The 17,089-nt window shown below is 39.6% G+C and overlaps 1 protein-coding gene and 1 long non-coding RNA gene across 14 annotated transcripts in view; one reads left to right on the forward strand and one right to left on the reverse strand.

The window, feature by feature from the left end:
* The window catches only part of ppip5k1b (diphosphoinositol pentakisphosphate kinase 1b), a 66,435-nt gene that overhangs the window by 15,346 nt on the left and 34,000 nt on the right, over window positions 1-17,089 (reverse strand). The gene's annotated exons all lie outside the window — the stretch shown is intronic.
* On the forward strand, window positions 11,979-12,704 carry LOC116694148 (uncharacterized). Its single transcript, XR_004333078.1, has 2 exons — window positions 11,979-12,030; window positions 12,642-12,704. It is a non-coding gene; the product is annotated as an uncharacterized LOC116694148 (long non-coding RNA).

Here is a 17,089-nt window from a genome sequence, read left to right on the forward strand (position 1 = left end):
ATTTATGATAAACAAAAAAATGTTTAATAGATAATCTGAATACAAAGAGGATATTTGTTCCTGGAAATATTAACATGCAAGCTACAATGTTTTCACAACAGTGACTGCATTCATAAGAACTGTGCATAATGTATGTGTAGGGCTGGGTATCATTCAAAATGTTTAATACTGATAGCCAATTCCATACTGGATCTTCAAAATACTTTTGTTGATACCAATTTTATAAAATACATTTTAAAAATGACATAACAACATTACACATTGTAGTTGGAATAATTACATTATCAATTAATGGACAGAGACACTGAAGATATCTTAAGGTTCCCTTTTACTTGCGGCCACACAAGGAGACAGTTTTCAGCTCTACAACACAGTACTGAAAAAGTCTAATTGGAAGCCCTCTACATCGTCTTATTTATGAGTGAAATACAATCATCAATGTCATCAGTTGTTATCTGGTCAGTTTTGATGATGTATCCTTTATCTGGTCAGGGAGTGCATGTTCTGCTCTCAGGCTCCAGACAAGATAGCCAAATGGCTCCATGTTATCTTATGGGAGAGTACAATCATTATAATATGGCTTTATATGCAAACAGTTTAAAATATTATCAAAACAGTGAAATGCAATTCATAAATTTCCTTAACAGCGGTTCAAATCAGGGTTTTTTCCAGCTCCTCTACACCTATGTGGCAATAAATGTAGTCATGCCTCTCTGTGAGTAATGTTGGGTTTTTCCTGTATGCCTCTGCAACGTATAACATTAGACCGCCTATTTGGTGGGTGCATAAAAGTATTGAAGTTTGGTACCCAGCCCCAAGTATGTGTGCATGTGTGTAAACAAGGCCAACAGTAAGTAAAACAAATAAATAAAGAACATGTGTTTCATATGCAAAAAGCAGCAGCAGCGTGACAAACTGACTGAATGTGAAAAAGGGATTGTTTCAGACCCATGCTGTGAATAAACCCTTTGAAGTTGCAACAGCCAATGCCCATAAATGTATCGTGTTTTTTATTTTAACATTTTAAATTAATACTGAGTTTATAGACCACACAGAAGAGCAGGAACATACAAAATGTAAAAGGGGTCTTTGTTCTATATACAGTACGAAGGTATGAGAAGCAGCTCAATAACAGAGGTCAGCTCTGACACCTGCTGCTCTCGTCAGCGACCTGTGCAGTCAGTGCCACAGGTGTTGGTGATGAACAGTGAGGGATCAGTCAGCCGCCTCACATTTACTATACATAACTGACAGGCTCCACTCACCCAGAGGCTTTAGGTGGAGCCCCTCTAATGTTGCATGGACACAGAACCAACTGCTGCGATCAGACTTGTGATAATTAGACACAGTGACAGAATGATTAACACATTTAGGGAGAAGTAAGACAACCCTACTGCACTGTTATACTTGTAACCGCTCTTGTTTGCAGTGTGTTGTCTACTTAATGTTTATGATTATACTTGAATGCATCAGAGTTTGTTTTTTTTATAAGAAAGGACTTACTGTAGCCTCTTTCCTCTCTGCCCCATATCCATTAGTTTATTGCATCTTTTAGGTCTTAGTTGTGCAAAGAAGTTTATCTCCTAAACTGCACTGCAGCCGTTTAACATAGCTGACATACATAGGTTTGAGACTCCCAGTGAAGCACATGTGACAGAAATAGTTTCCACAAAGTGACTTTACTCTCCGTTCTCACAGTCACGGTTTTCTCCACACCTCTTGATTTAGACGACGGGGCTTTCATGCTTGTGTGAGTGTCACCGTGCTAGCACGTTGTTGGAGGTTGCATGCCCTTGGAAAGTGTACACACAGCAAAACAAGATTCCTTTAATGGGTCTTAAATTAGGGGGGCCCCATAGAGGTGCTTGAAGAGACAGCTGATTTTGAACATTGAAGGGCATTTTATTAGTACCATGATAGGGGGGGGTCAAGAAGAAATACCCAAACATTTAACTTAAGGGGGTTTATTGTAGCACCAAAAATAGTTCTGCGGGGGGGGTGAGCACAAAAAACATATTGGGGGCAATATAGAACACAATGTGTTATTGATCATGTGTTCATCTAGTTTAAAAAGGTTAAGACAGCTATAAAAACCTAGTTAGAGTGTGGAGTGTGCACTGTACCATACAGCTACTAATGAAGAAGACCCTCAAATCTACACATTTGACATAGTACAAACTTCAACTCTATACCACCCTTAATGAGGATAGTGACTAATTCTTAAATGACAATTCCTGCAATTAGATGAACAAATAAACATAAAAGTTACTGTTTGGTTAATATTACAGCCTGATATTTAGTGATTTAAAACTCCGATATATATTTATATATATATTTTTTTTAATCCAGAAACAGGTAACAAGACAGATTTCCCTAACACAAAAACTCTGTGTTGCTAAGAGGGACACTGTAGAGCGCCCTCTGGTGGACAAACTATGAAACTTCAACACTCATAACATTGTTTGACCATTTGTTTTAAACGTTCATTTATTTAAAAATAATTTATTTGTCATTATAAATTATTCAGATTTTTTTAAATCTCATCAGTCATTATAAATGCTGATACCGATAGATCAGGAAATGCCTAATATCGGCACTAGTTAAAATTAAATGAATAAAAAATGAGTTTTTTGTTTGTAATTCTTTGGAGTGCTCAGAAAATCAATTCAAAACCTAAGGGTCAAAAGGTGAATTTTAAGTCTGCATGAACATTATTGTACGAGGATACAATGCACAAAATAAATGGAGGAGCTTCTAACAGCAAAAAAAAACAGATCTCAGAAATAAGAGACAGAAACACCTACAGAATGTCCCCTATGTTGTACCAGAGATCCTGCACTTGGCTGTGAACGTAATTCTCCCTGCTGACCTCGCGCCTGCATAGTTCTAAGTCTGATCCTCTTTGGCTGCTGATAAGCTACGCTAAGGTTGGAGCTGTGTGAATGTCAGAAAGAGAGACAGAGGGGAGGGGGAGGGTAATGGAAAGAAAATGGGGAAGGAAAACACAGAGAGAAATAATTGCAGACAGAGAGAGATATGGAAAGGACAGGAGAAGTCACAGCCAGGGGCTTGTGATGAGGGGAGGATCAGTGATGACAGCTGCAGATAAAATGTGATATGAGATCAGTTTGTCTTTTGGCATGAACGACACACACACAGACACAGGGTGTTACATTTTAAGATAAACACTAAATTACGAATAACTGCCTCTGTGGTTCAGGAATGCTGGATATTGCCCGTCTGCTGCTGTGGAATGGTCGGAACAACGACACTGAGATCGAGGAGAAGAATCTAAACTGAGCAACTCAAGACGGCTCTGGAGATGTGAGTGAACGTCTCAAATCAACAACCACACACACTCTTCTCATAAACACACAAACACACAACATCAGTCACCATCCTCGTGTTTCCTGTCGTCATCATCATCAGCAGTCACCCACTCTCTCAAAACTAGCTTCATCTTTCAACACTCAAAAAAGGTTCAGTCAACTTCCTTGTACTCAGACATGTTTACCTTGATTCTCTCCATCCCTCTTAAGTCTCTAACTCTTAACTTTCTCTTTTCTTCCTTTCCTCGTGCTCTCATTTTCCTCCCCACACATCCTTCTTCTTTCTCTCCAAAGGGAATCCACTGAATGACACTCAGTACGCACCATCTCCTTCTCATTTAAGGATGAGGTTTTACCACCCTCCTTTTTAGTCTATTTAGACTGTGCCTACAAAATATTGGAATACCTGATCTCTCTCTTGACACAGACCAGTGGGTCTGTGGGTATAAACAGGGTAAAGGAGGTATTTTAGATATGGCTTGTGCAAGATCAGAAGTTTAAGTCATTATTTGAAAGGTATTCCTAATGTTCTGTGCCCTGAGGTATCATTTTTATTAATAAATACATTCATTTTCTAGCCATTAACACCGGACAGACACAGTCAAATGTCCTTGAGGATTTCACTGGGTTCTGTAAGTGTGCTGTGCTATTTGTGTGCATGCCGTTTCTCACCACTATCAGCTGGACCTCTAAATCTCCTAATGTCTTCCTCCTCGCGTCCCATCAGCATTTACATCCTTTAAGTGATTTGTGGTGCTCTTCTCCATATTGATTGGAATGAGTGTAACAACAAAAGTAATATGGAAGTCTAAGATGATCAAATTTAAAATAAATGCAAGGTTCAAAACAGACATTAGAAAAAAATATTTTTAGTCCACTAAAGAGTACAACTAAAGGTAATCCACCTCAGTGAAAGATGTGCTGTTTGTCATTCTATTGCCAGTTCATACACCGTAGTATTGATTCAACCCACAGTATACTTCTTTCAAATACGCTTTAACAGTTTTTGTTATAAATTTCAAATAAACTCTCTGTCAAAACTCTGCTACAAACAAGCTATAGTTTACCTGTTGAAAACGTTTTAAACCTGTGCTAACTATTTTGTGGCACTTTGGTGGCGGGGAAACAACTGACATATATTACCTTACACTCTCATAGGGAACAACTGCTGCAAAGTATACTCCTTGCAGATACAAAGCGATTTGCATTTATCTGGAGTGTGTTTATGTCTACCTGATGAATGTAGTCAATATTTAAACACCTTTTTAGTTCGGTTTTGGTCTCAAACAAATCTGACCGCCAACTGGCCTCTAGCTGCTAAATGCTCCACTGTGTTCACCAGCTAGCAGCTAACTTTGTCAGTCTGCTGAACAGTAGTGTACTCTGGGCTCATCACGCACTTTTAGCTGAAACAGCCTGAATTAAAGCGGTGGAAGGTGAACCAAAAAAATAGTTTAGGACTGTAAAAACCAAAAGAACGAGCTGAAGAGGCTGAAATGCTCCGTAGAGCGTGGAAAACAACACAGGCGGTCGGCTTTGTCACTGTGAGCGACACCTTTCACACACAGCGTGTGTTACTTTGCATTCCTAACTAAAGGCTTACGTTAATTAGGGTAAAATGCCTCCTTGATTAATATAGGTGTGTATGTGAGACAGCCGAGAGAGTGAGTTTGTGTAGACAGGATTGGAGTAGGCTACCACCCAATTTATACTCAGTGATGCAAGTTATACCAAGAATTACATCAACAAAGTGATGATGTCTCTTCAAGTGTGAGTCTTTGGCAGGAAGCCAGAGAATCTGAACAGCTGGTTATCAATGGGTTTAGGGTCCATTATCATGTGACTTTTTGAGACGTTACATCAGCTGCCTGTTCTCTAAGAGAACACTATCGTCGATCATTAATATACAGGATGTGCCTAATTATTCTAAAGCACAGTAGCTGGGCAAGTGGAGGCTCTGGTATGTGTCGTGTGTGACTTTTTAGGATAAACAACACAATAAAATTGGCATTGATTTTCACCTTGCACCATTTAGAAGCTTTCTCTTGCCTCTTTTGTTCTCATGCCACACACGTGTAAGCAATTACACACTGAAATCAAACTGTCATTAGCTGATCCAAAGTACCTGCTGAATGATTGATTACTTAAACCGTTTGCTAATACTGGTACTCAGTTGTGTGAATGATCACTGTAAAATCTTTGAAAAATGTTGTTACCTTGTTCTATTCTCTTAAGCTTTTGTGGAATAGAAGTCAGATGTGTGCTGTTAATTATTTAAACTAAATTCTTTACGAGGGGGTATATTCTTTCTGTCTGTTCCGGTCTGTCTGTGTTCGTGTGCGTGTTCGTGTTTGGGTCGTCTCTCCAGGTACGGTCATTTCTCAGGCATCAACAGGAAAGTTCAGCTGACTTACCTGCGCAAAGGCCAACCTAAGCATCCAGTGGAAGAGAAGGTTGTGTGGTGTGTGTGTGTGTGTGTGGGTGTGGTGGTGTGTGTGTGTGTGTGTGTGTGTGTGTGTTGTGTGTGTGTGTGTGTGTGTGTGTGTGTGTGTGTGTGTGTGTGTGTGTGTGTGTGTGGTGTGTGTGTGGTGTGTGTGTGTGTGTGTGTGTGTGTGTGTGTGGGTGTGTGTGTGTGTGTGTGTGGGGTGTGTGTGTGTGTGTGTGTGTGTGTGTGTGGTGTGTGTTTGTGTGTGTGGTGGTGTGTGTGGTGTGTGTGTGTGTGTGTGTGTGTGATTACAGAATAAAAGAGGCCTGCAAGTGGTGTAGTTAGAGAAATTACTTATTTTTAAATTGATATTTTAGTAAAAGAAATGACAAAAGTTTTTTGATGCAGCTGGGGAAGTTGAGAGACCGGGAAATTTTAAACGGTATAACATTTTAGCAAATAAAAAGTGCAAAATAGGGAAGAGAAGCTGAAATAGGCCGTAACCTTTATGTGAAATACCCTGTAATATTTTACATGTAGGGGGGTAGCGCTATTCCCACTGACTGAAATACTGTTTATTAGCCCGACTCTTAAAAAAAAAAAAGTTCTTCCTCTGCATTTTTGTATAGTTTTTACTGATATGAATAACAGTACGCTGTGTTTTTCAGATTCTAAGAAGGACCCATCTCTGCTGCTGGTGTTGAAGTGGGCGGGGGAGCTGACGCCTGCGGGCCGCGTTCAGGCTGAGGAGCTGGGCAGGGCCTTTCGCTGCATGACCGGGGCAGGTACCCACTGGACTCACACTCACATTAGCTAATAGATGTACTTATGAATGATCCTTCTACTTAGGCCCTTATGTAAATTAAGTTAGTCTATGGTGGAAATGTTTTATTTTTTACTTTGATTGTCTCAGAGGAAAGATTTCTAGTACAGTTGGAAATAACTTAAAAACATTCTGGTATTTTATTTTCATTTTTAACTATTTATGAATTCCCATATCCTTTCTGGTTTCCTTAAAGTATTGGATCTAATTCCCTGACATTCCTGTGTGAAATTCATCTCTCTAACTTTCATGAGATGAGAGTACTTTAATTTTATGTACAGTTGCAACACGCCCACAAGGAAGCAAACACATAAATACAAACACACACACGCACAAACCCAATCTAGAGGGAAAAAAGGACATAGACATTAGACATTACCTATCATTAAAATTACATTATAACACATTTAAGACTGCAACTGATAATCCTACAGCCTGTCTGTCCTACTCACATGCTCCTTTGCTTATTTATTTATTTCCTAGCCCTTCTTTTCAGTCACACAAAGCACTACCATATACAGTCAACACTGCATAGATCACATAGGGCGTGTTGAAGGTGGAGGTTATTTAGTCGACACACCACATTTTCAAACTTACTGCAGCCACTGGGTCTGGGGCTTTTGCGCCACTCATTATGTGCTTTTGTAGATGTTTAAAGACCTCATATTACGCTCATTTTCAGGTTCATATTGTATTAAGAGTTTGTACCAGATAGGTTTCCATGGTATAATTTTCAAAAAAAACACCTTATTTTTCTGCGTTTTAGTTCTGTCTCCTGGACATGGCAATAAAACTACGTGAAACTCTTCCTACTTCCGCTTAAGTAGGTTGGTTGGGGCGTGCACAGTTGCGGCTAGGCCCAGCATTATAATGTGTGTTACAAAGGGAACAGTGTTTTTGAGGTGGTAACTCCTTTTTGGGGTGGACTTTGGATTTTTTCACTTTCTATTACAAGCACAAAAAAGATAGATAACCAATAAAGTAAAGGAAAAAGCCAAAAAAGCATAATATGAGCACTTTAAGACTTGTTGCCTTCACTTAAAATTTAGACTATAATAGAGAAGAATGAGATATTCAAAAAAGGTCAGATCTCAGTTCAAAAATATAACATTTCTCTTTCTCATTACGCTATCACAAACATTGTATAATCATTGCCATGATGTTATTAATTGGATTTGATGAATTTTGAGTGACTCTTGGATTATTGTACACCTGAAAACAGGAGACACTACTAATAGCTTTAACTACAGCAGATGTCCAACAGGTAAAGAATGGACCAAAATTGGCTGTAGAAAAACACAAACATACAATAGCACTCTGTAATTTAATGCGTAGGTATAGACGGCCTGTCTTAGACTAGGATATTAAATGGGAAAACCAGGTGGAGACTAAAACACCAATCCTGCAAACATATTTCTAAATACCTGCTTCTTGGGCTTTTATTTCTTTTAAATGTAACAACAGTTGGAAATCGCCACAATGCAACAATTAGAATAATTTAGCACTTATATCAGGGGTTTATTTTTTAAGTGACGATTAGAGGAACGCATCTGAATGCAATTCTACATGTGAGCTTGGCAGTTCGTTCATGACCTTGGAGGAAAAAAAGGGTCATGAATGGGAAAAAAAGTTGGCAAAAACAATCTTAAATCAAGGTCCTAAAAGGGCTCTGTTAAAGTTTGAACATCTACAGTGCCAGACACTGAGCAAATTCCGGTCTGCTGATGAAGGCTGTGTGGTAAGAACCAAGAGTTAAGATGTTGTGTCAACCACTTCCACATTGGTTTCTACATTGTGGTGCAAAGGTTCCTGCATTTTAAAGTCAAAGTAACTACGTAAAGCAGATAAACAGTGTCTCTATATCAGTAACTGAAGGACATGAACAGAAATTATGTTTAATTTTGAGAAATGTAGCACTAACAATAAGTAACTATTTTCTTTACAGTAGTATGTAAGGTAACATTGGATAATGACATTTAAAGAGTAACTATACCCAGGCTCAAATATACTACACATACTGTCCACACCCTCTGTAGTAGCACACTTGGCAACACCCAACTTTTAAGTCGGGTGTTGTGCTTGACACGCCGTAATGCTTTTCCGCAATGCAAATGCTTGATAACCAGACGCTTTAACCAGAGGTGAATACAGTTGGTAGACAAACCTGCCTGTTTCATAAGGTTTTTCTCTCTCAATCACCTTGCAGAGCTTTGAACTGTGCAACGCCTCCATTTCATTCCTAGGTTACCCTTTCAAGCTTTCCATCTTAATGCTTGTGTTGCTTTTTTTCCATGCAAAAAAATCCCAAACAAAAAAAAGAATAGAAGTGAAAGTAGATGAAATAATCTGTCCATTGTTGCCTCTTTTTTTAATAAAAAGAAGACTATTTTCTCATCCGGCCACTGTTTTCATACTTTCATCACCACAAGTTTTATCTATTACTCTGCTCTTCTCTTCTTACTGTGTTACTCTGTGTAAACTACTAGCCGGTAACGCCGGTCCCCTGGATGTGAGTCCCCTGACTTTGGTAAGAGGTTTCTGGACATCAAGTCTTCCAGCCTTTCCCATTCTGCGCATTTGTTGCCCGTCCACTAACGTACTCTGATCTCTATCTCATCATGATTTTGTTTCACTTCATCTGGCGACTAGTCCTGTTTGTTCCACATTGAGATTGCTGTGGATTGCTTGTATGTCATTTATGTGTTCTTGAGTACCGCAGAAAATGTGTTTTGGTCACACATGCGTTTGCAGTTAAAGTGACTGCAGTTTGGTGTTATCAGCTAACACGGATGATCTCACCACTAATCTACGCATTTCTTTTCAAGAGTTCTTGGGATGTTGTTCTTTGGTTGATGAAAACCAGTCTACTTTAGCCTCAATTAGAGCTTAGAACAGTTGTACATTTCCAACGTCCCAGATCTTTCTTGTCAAATGAGGCACATAACCCAAGTTAGTCAGTGGCATTACATCAGGCTGTACACTAAAGAAATAAGTACAATGGCTGTACACTAAAGTAAAATGCATGAAGCTTCAGTGTGATTTTATCTGTAGTATTGTTATGCGCCCACCTCCTACAGTTGCATTAATTTAAGTATACTCAGTATGTTAAAAAACTCACTACTTATAGTCTCTCTTCAAGAAGTAATTAAAGTGTTCATCAGGGGCTGTCTTCAGTAATTTTTGGGGTTTTGTTTACTTCACTTTCACTTCATTTTATTCATAGCTTAAACCAAACAAGTTAAGTCTAGCTTAGTGATATGAGCCAACTCAAAAGCTTACAAGCATCTGAGGACAATGCATTTGAACTGAAAGTGATCTTGCACCTGCACAGGTGCTGTGTATCGGCTGGGTGCTATTTTAAACAAAAATCCTTGGTACTTTTGGGTACAATCAATTATTTTTTTCTCTTTTCTTTCAACTAAAACCCTGACTCAGCCATTTCTTAATTGAGAACATATTAGCTAGTTAACTATGATGTCCCTCTCTGTGTAAAATCTTCCAGGTGACTATGCTGGGTTCCCAGGCTGTGGCCTCCTGCGCTTGCACACGCACCTACCGCCACGACCTGAAGATCTACGCCTCCGACAGGCAGGGTGCAGATGACAGCTGCTGCTTTTGCCAAGGTAACTCTGCCTTTATTAAGGATATATCTAATGTATAACTGACGTAACTTAAACATTTCATGAGAATTTATTTTTAAGGTTTAAGACGAAATATCCTTTAGAAGCTTTAGTCCACTAGTGTCTATGCCAAATAAATATATAAATTTGTTATGATTGTTGAAAAAAACTACTGTAATTCCCAATATTTAGGGGTTATTAGCAGTTAGAGGATGGTTTTGTTAAAATATAAAATGGCACATTAAACCATGTAAATATTTTCTAAACACTTTTCTGGTGATTTATTTCTGGTAGTGCTTTTTGTAAAAAATAATTTTGTTCACATAAGACAAATAAATGTAGAAAAGCTGTACACTTGAGAGGCGGAACAAGCAAATATCAAATTAATATCAAATAAATATGATTATTTTATGTTGTTCAACTACACATAATTCACTAATTGGTTTGAAGACCACATTTTAAGAAGCTGCAGAGCCACCATAAGAACAATTAAAACGTTTAAAAGGTTAAGGCATACCTATACAACCGCAACTGTTTTATATCTGGTTTAAAGTTACCCTCGGTTTATCTGAGGGTAAAATCAAGAAGAACTCGGATTCAATTTGACCATAACTTAAACATATCAAGTTTACTCTTACTCAGTGCTGTATGTATTTCTCTTCACATGATTGTATATTAGTACAAATGGCACACAATGATACAGTTCAAATTCTTGGTTTCTCTGCAGGGTCTGTGGCTCTAGAAGGGGAGTTGACCCAATCTGGTTCAGATGGTGAAGAGTGCCAACATGAACGGATGCTGGACAGCGACAGCGACTCTCTGACGGACTGCCAACAGAAGGTGAAGGCAAGGCTGCATGAAATCATGCAGAAGGGCCAGGAGTTTACACAGGACGACTATCAGAAGGTGTGGCAAACCTGAGATAGTAAAGTGAAAATATAAAAAAATGGCTTAATCTGAGAAGGTGCATGGTGCAATGTTTGCCAGAAAGCTTTCACATGTTTAGTTTAAACAGTTAGACTTGCTTCACAAGTCTTCATTTGAAATGTTTATACTTTTCCTCAGAATTTGTGAAATATTGTCATGCAAGTTCTCCCATTGGCCAAAATGAACTAAGAAAATCTTCCCATGCATGTATTTGCTGCAATTTGTTCAAGTCCTTCAGACTACAATGATTGATATGATGTTGTATAACATGTTATCTATTTCCTTCTGTTCCCATTGTGTCTCAGTTGGCACCAACTGGCAGCCCACGCTGGTGAACTCAATGAAGTCATACAGGATCAGTCAAAACCTGTGATAAGGTGTACGCCTCATCCAGAGTCTCAATTCACAGATCCGCAAGAGACTGGAAGACCCCAAGTCTGCAGGTAGGTGAACCTGCGTACCTGTTTAAAGAAGAAAAAATATCAGCTGCATTTGGAGAAAAAAAAATTATCAAAATGTTTAACTTTTTTTTAAACCGAGAAATTTAGTTTAGTCTATAGAATTTGTCTGCATAAATCAGACAGCAGAAAAGGACTAAATGTGTAAGTGTAAATATAGTGAAATAAGTATAATCATCAGAGACAATTACCTACTTTTAGATTAAAGTTAGTCATCATGTATTTCCCCGACCTTCAGCTTACCACAGCGAGACGTTGGAGCTGATGCTGCAGCGTGGTCCAAACTGGAGAGAGACTTTGCATGAAGACGGTCGCTACGACATCAGCAAGATTCCGGACATCTACGATTGTATCAAATATGACTCGAGCACAACGCCTCACTTGGGCTGGAGGACACGTGGAGCTGTTCAGACTGTCCCGTGCCCTGGCTGACATAGTCATACCACAGGTGAAAGGCCTTATTTAACTTTGTTGCACAATTTAGGACTGCCTAGAAGTTGGCATACTGATCTATGCACACATGTTGCATTACTACTAAATATTGTAATATTGTGCTGGAAGATTTTATTTCAAGAAGAAGAAATTAAAGAGTTGAATTGTAAATTATGTGAAGGAGTCTGGGAAAGTTAACAAATGGGTCACATTGGAAAATTTTGCCTAATTTTCCATTTGAGCATGAACTCAAACTTAGTTGATCCTGTGGCAAGAATAAAATGTTGCACCAAAAAAGGGTGTGGTGACTCAGCAGGAAAATTAAAATACTCTATAAAGTATGCCATTATATACAGCAACAACAGTGAAACACTATGTTCATTAAAATGGAATAATCTGGAAGTGCCACAGCATAATTTATGTCACAAAATACCCATTTTTAGGCCTCTGCATGAATGGGTCACTAATTATCTGTGTTCAGCCTGGGAGTCCAGCGAGTTTTACTGCCTTCTGCCCCAAAATATTCTAAGTAAGACTTCATCTCTTCGGTCATTAGGGTTAAGTAGATATAAAAGAACTGGATGAAAGTGTTCAAGGCTGGTTTTCTCTTCATATCATCCATATCAGGAGTACGGCATCACCAAAGACGAGAAACTGGACATCGCTCAGGCTTACTGTGTTCCTTTGATGAAAAAATCCAGCTGGATCTGCAGAGGACCCTGAGGACGAGGCTGTTAACAAGCTGCACCCTCTGTGAGATAGAAGCCGCCACTGAAACACACACAAACAGTTTTTTTCTTGTATATAGGCAAAACACAAATCTAGAATGTTTGTGTATGTTTGAGTTCAGCTGCTATGTTGACTGAAAAGCTTTCTCATTTCTTGACCCCTGGTGTCCAGTATTCTCGTGGGTAATGTCTCCTGGCCGCCATGTCGCACACGACTCTACTTCACCAGTGAGAGCCATGTCCACTCCTGCTCAGCGTCTTCGATATGGAGGACTGCGGATGTATGTCTGATTTTAACATCTTTGACCATTTGTTTAGTAGTGATGGTATGTCATCTTTCTGTGTCTGCTAATGATAAAAGAGTAGATTTAAAAATTCAACATCAGAAATGGTTTACTTCCGTCTATCGGTCAGACTGTCCTTCCAGTCTTTATTAGTGGTCACTGGATGTAAAGTGCTGAGGTAAACCTTGATAGATGTCCTACACTATCTATTTTGCAAGGGCACTGTTGCTGCACTTGGGGCTTAGTGCCGCCCCGGACAGCTGTGATGTTTTAAAGAAAAATAAACAAGCCAGAGTTTTTTCCCCCTATCCCAGAATAGATGAGCGGTGTAGCCAGACCAGACTCCAGAGCTGTGCAGAAACCTTGGCATGCAAGACTAAGTTTCACAAAGACTAGGAGCGGCAGCTCAGGACACATTTTGATCAATTATTCTATCAATGAGGTCCTTAAAACCTTTAGTATTAATGAACGTCCTTACATTCAAGCCATTGAAAAATGCCTGTTGCTACAAAGCTAATTAAGGCTACCCGCGCACACAAGTCTCTCTGTATCTCCAGTTGGCCATGTTCAGAAGATTGTGGCGTCTGATACTTCCTGCTCAGAAGCTTGAATGAAGAGAATCACCTCTTCTGAAGAGTCGTCCTAGGAGGGGTTTGGGCGGTGTGCGCGATCACAGAAGGTTTATTATGTGGACGCCCGACAGTGTTGTTTCTCATTCTTAGAATTCCTCATGGGGAGACAGAAACTACAACTATGGTGTACTATTGAAAGAACATGTGTGATTACTGTCTTTGCCAACTCTACTGTTGGGCTTTACACACAACTTACTTTACGGCAATGATCTGGGCAATTGTTCTGTTTAATTGAATAATATACACACATCTGCATTAACAAATGATATATTGATATAGCTACATTGGTGACTGTGTCCTATCAATAGAATTAATTGTATTGATTAGTCTATAGATTAATGTCTTCTGTTGTACATCCTTATTAAAGTTATGGACATTATTAGATCATCATACAGTTCTCTCGATCTTAAACACAACTCCTTTTATTTTTTGTTCATGTGGATTTATTTTTCCATATTATCGGTGTATAATTAGATTTAGGCTTTTGTGATTTATTATGTATGGGATGTTTGGTGTGTTTATGGTATGTATGTTTTTGTTTGTTTAGGATGAGAAGGACCAGCAGTGGAAACAGGCCATGGACTACCTGGTGTGCTGTGACTGAACTCAACTAATGACACAGATAGTCATTATGCTGTATGAAGAAACAACAATGGTTAGTTGCACATCTTGCTCTTTATATCTTTTCGACCTGACCACTGCTATTTATGCATTTCTTTTGTCTGTCTCTGTGTCGGGAGCAGGAGCCCTCCAGAGGAGCGTTTCCATGTTGAGCTCACTTCAGTCCAGGAGTCAAAGGGTGGGAAGATGAGGAGAATGGACCTCTGGCTCGGCTTCGCCCAGCCTCCTCGAGGTGTGTGAACTTGTCACTTAGTTCACGTCTGTAAACTTGTGTGTTCAAATAGAGCAAATTCCATATAGAAGAAATACACCAAACTTCCCTCAATTATTTTTGATAAGGGTTATGCTCCATTAACAACTTTCTACATCATGAGATTGCTCTCTATCTCGAATGAGATAAATGTCATTTTGTATTTTAGTGGGCTGCCCTTTACAGTGTTGGGGAGTAGGAAACATGTAATTAGATTAGTAATTTAACTACATTTTGTTGTAGCTTGCTGCTAGTTTAACACATTCATATTTGCATAGTGATTTAAAATAGCCAATTACTTTTTTTTTTGTGTAGTTAACTACTGAATCTACAAAAAATTTTGGGACATAAGAGGAAAGGAATTATATTTTATTTTTATTTTACCATTGCTTCTCAACTGGAGGGTGTTTGGTGTTTTTTGCCCCCAACATCTTCTCCCGGCAGCGCGGCAATGGTTATGTTTAGGGTCAAGGTTAGGGTAAGCTGCCTGGAAGGTGATATTGGAGGTAAAAAAACACCAGGCAACGCATCATCAGGCAGCCACTTTTGTTTTAAGACAGGGTTAGATCTCATTGCTATTCCAGAAATGAACCTGTGAAAATATTTGGCTGTGTTTTGTTATGTTTTCAAATATATAGTTTAGAGCTGGGCAGCAATTAAAATTTTAATCACGATTAATCATAATTCCCTGATTAATTGCAAAATGAAATAATACGAATTCAAAAGTAGTGTGTATATAGTGCATTTATTTTAAAGTTTGCATATGAACAAAAGTGCCGTAACATTTTTTTCTGCAAAAACTTACCCTTTTGTTAATAAAGTAGCAGTTAAATAAATATTTAGTGTACATCTCAACTTAAACAATGTATTTCATGTCCAGAGTTGATTCCATCTGGTTGGAACGGGTTGCATAAGCGACCTTCTTATGTCACGTTCTTTGTTGTTTCGCTAACTCTGTAGCACCTGCTGGACTGGGTTTAGAGCCCCACAAAATTTCTGAAATTTGCAGGACACTGTCCAACGCGCTGTTAAGCAGAGACACTGAGGGACACTGTCGAACGCGCTGTTAGCAGAGACACTGTGACAGAACGCTGGAGGACCATGCGTAAAGCAGGGGACATGTCAGAAGGCAGAAGGCTCGCAGCAGCGATCAGATTCGTATCTATTCGTACTCTCTGTGCTAACTGCAGTGACTTTATTTGACACTTTCCCTGCTATGCAACTTCAATGAAGGTCCGCGCCATGTCTCTGCATGATGTCTCTCCTCTGTTTTCAGTCCAGTCAGAGCATGTGAATGCAGCGCCCACTTTTATCAGTATAATGCACTGAACTCCGAGATAATTCTGGTTACCCAGTGAGTTCAGTAGCCTCCAGTGAGTCCAGTAGTCCCTAGGAAGAGCAACACGGGTGCGTGTTTCGCAGTCCTCTCTTTTTTATACAACTTGTGTAGCGTTATTCTTCTTGTGATGGTGCGTGTTGAGGGATCTCATACCTGCCATGGTGTGCGATTCAGACCGATGTCCTCCATCACCCTAATGGGCCTGCATGGCATTTGTTAGCGTCTCTGCCTTGTTATCTCTACTTACCCACACGCTGCATCTAACGTAGCCTGCCAAAGCCTCGCGCCACTGTGTGTTTCGTTGAGATTTGCTGGTATCAACTGTTAGGTGATATTTCAGACTGGAAGTTCTCCGGTGATAAGAAATTCAACTTTGCAGTATTTACAAAGTTTTACAGAAGTTGTGCTGCATGCTATTTTAGAAATTACCTGGCTCATGAGTAATTGTGCTGGTGCAATACTACCTAGTCTTAGGTTCTGGAAGGCAGGTGTCTGACTGACGGTCATTGTCTTAAAAAAAAAAAAAGCTGACATTACTACACTTTTCAGAATAGTGTTTTGTTTTTTTTTTACAAAAATATATCTATTATTTCCTTCTTGGGTTCTTGACAATCAGAATCAAGACAAAAAGACTAATCAAGGAGTCTGGAAGACCTTTTCACGGACCAGCCAGACCAGGCACTTCCCCCTCTGAGCCCATCAACATCCAGCGAAGGTCCCCCATGATCCGCAACCGCAAGACCGGCTCAATGGAGGTAACAAACCCTTTAGTGTGGCAGTAACCCTTCAGTGTAGCCAGGATGTACTGTTAAAATAATACAACCAGACTGGGTGTTTCTTTTTCTTTTCACCATAGTAGTTCAGGCTCTCTTTAGTTGAGCAGTTTTGTTTAAGTCAACGAGACGTCAGGTCCCTGATTTACTTTGGCAGTTGTCAGTCTTAACCCCTGTGCTCCATGGCTCCACTCAGGTCCTTTCTGAAACCTCTCCGACCCAGTCCTCCAAAGGCTCCACATCTCACCGATCTTCCCTCATGTTCGCGCCAGTCACCTGAGATCAAACGGCCAGTGGCCTAGGTGGGCACCTCGTGTGTGTGGTGTGTGGTGTGTGTGTGTGTGTGTGTGTGTGTGTGTGTGTGTGTGTGTGTGTGTGTGTGTTGTGTGTGGGTCTGTGTGTGTGTGTGTCTGTGGTGTCTGTGTGTCTGGTGTGTCTGTGTGTCTGT

The sequence above is a fragment of the Etheostoma spectabile genome, chromosome 8 (assembly GCF_008692095.1).
Source record: "Etheostoma spectabile isolate EspeVRDwgs_2016 chromosome 8, UIUC_Espe_1.0, whole genome shotgun sequence".
NCBI lineage: Eukaryota > Metazoa > Chordata > Actinopteri > Perciformes > Percidae > Etheostoma > Etheostoma spectabile.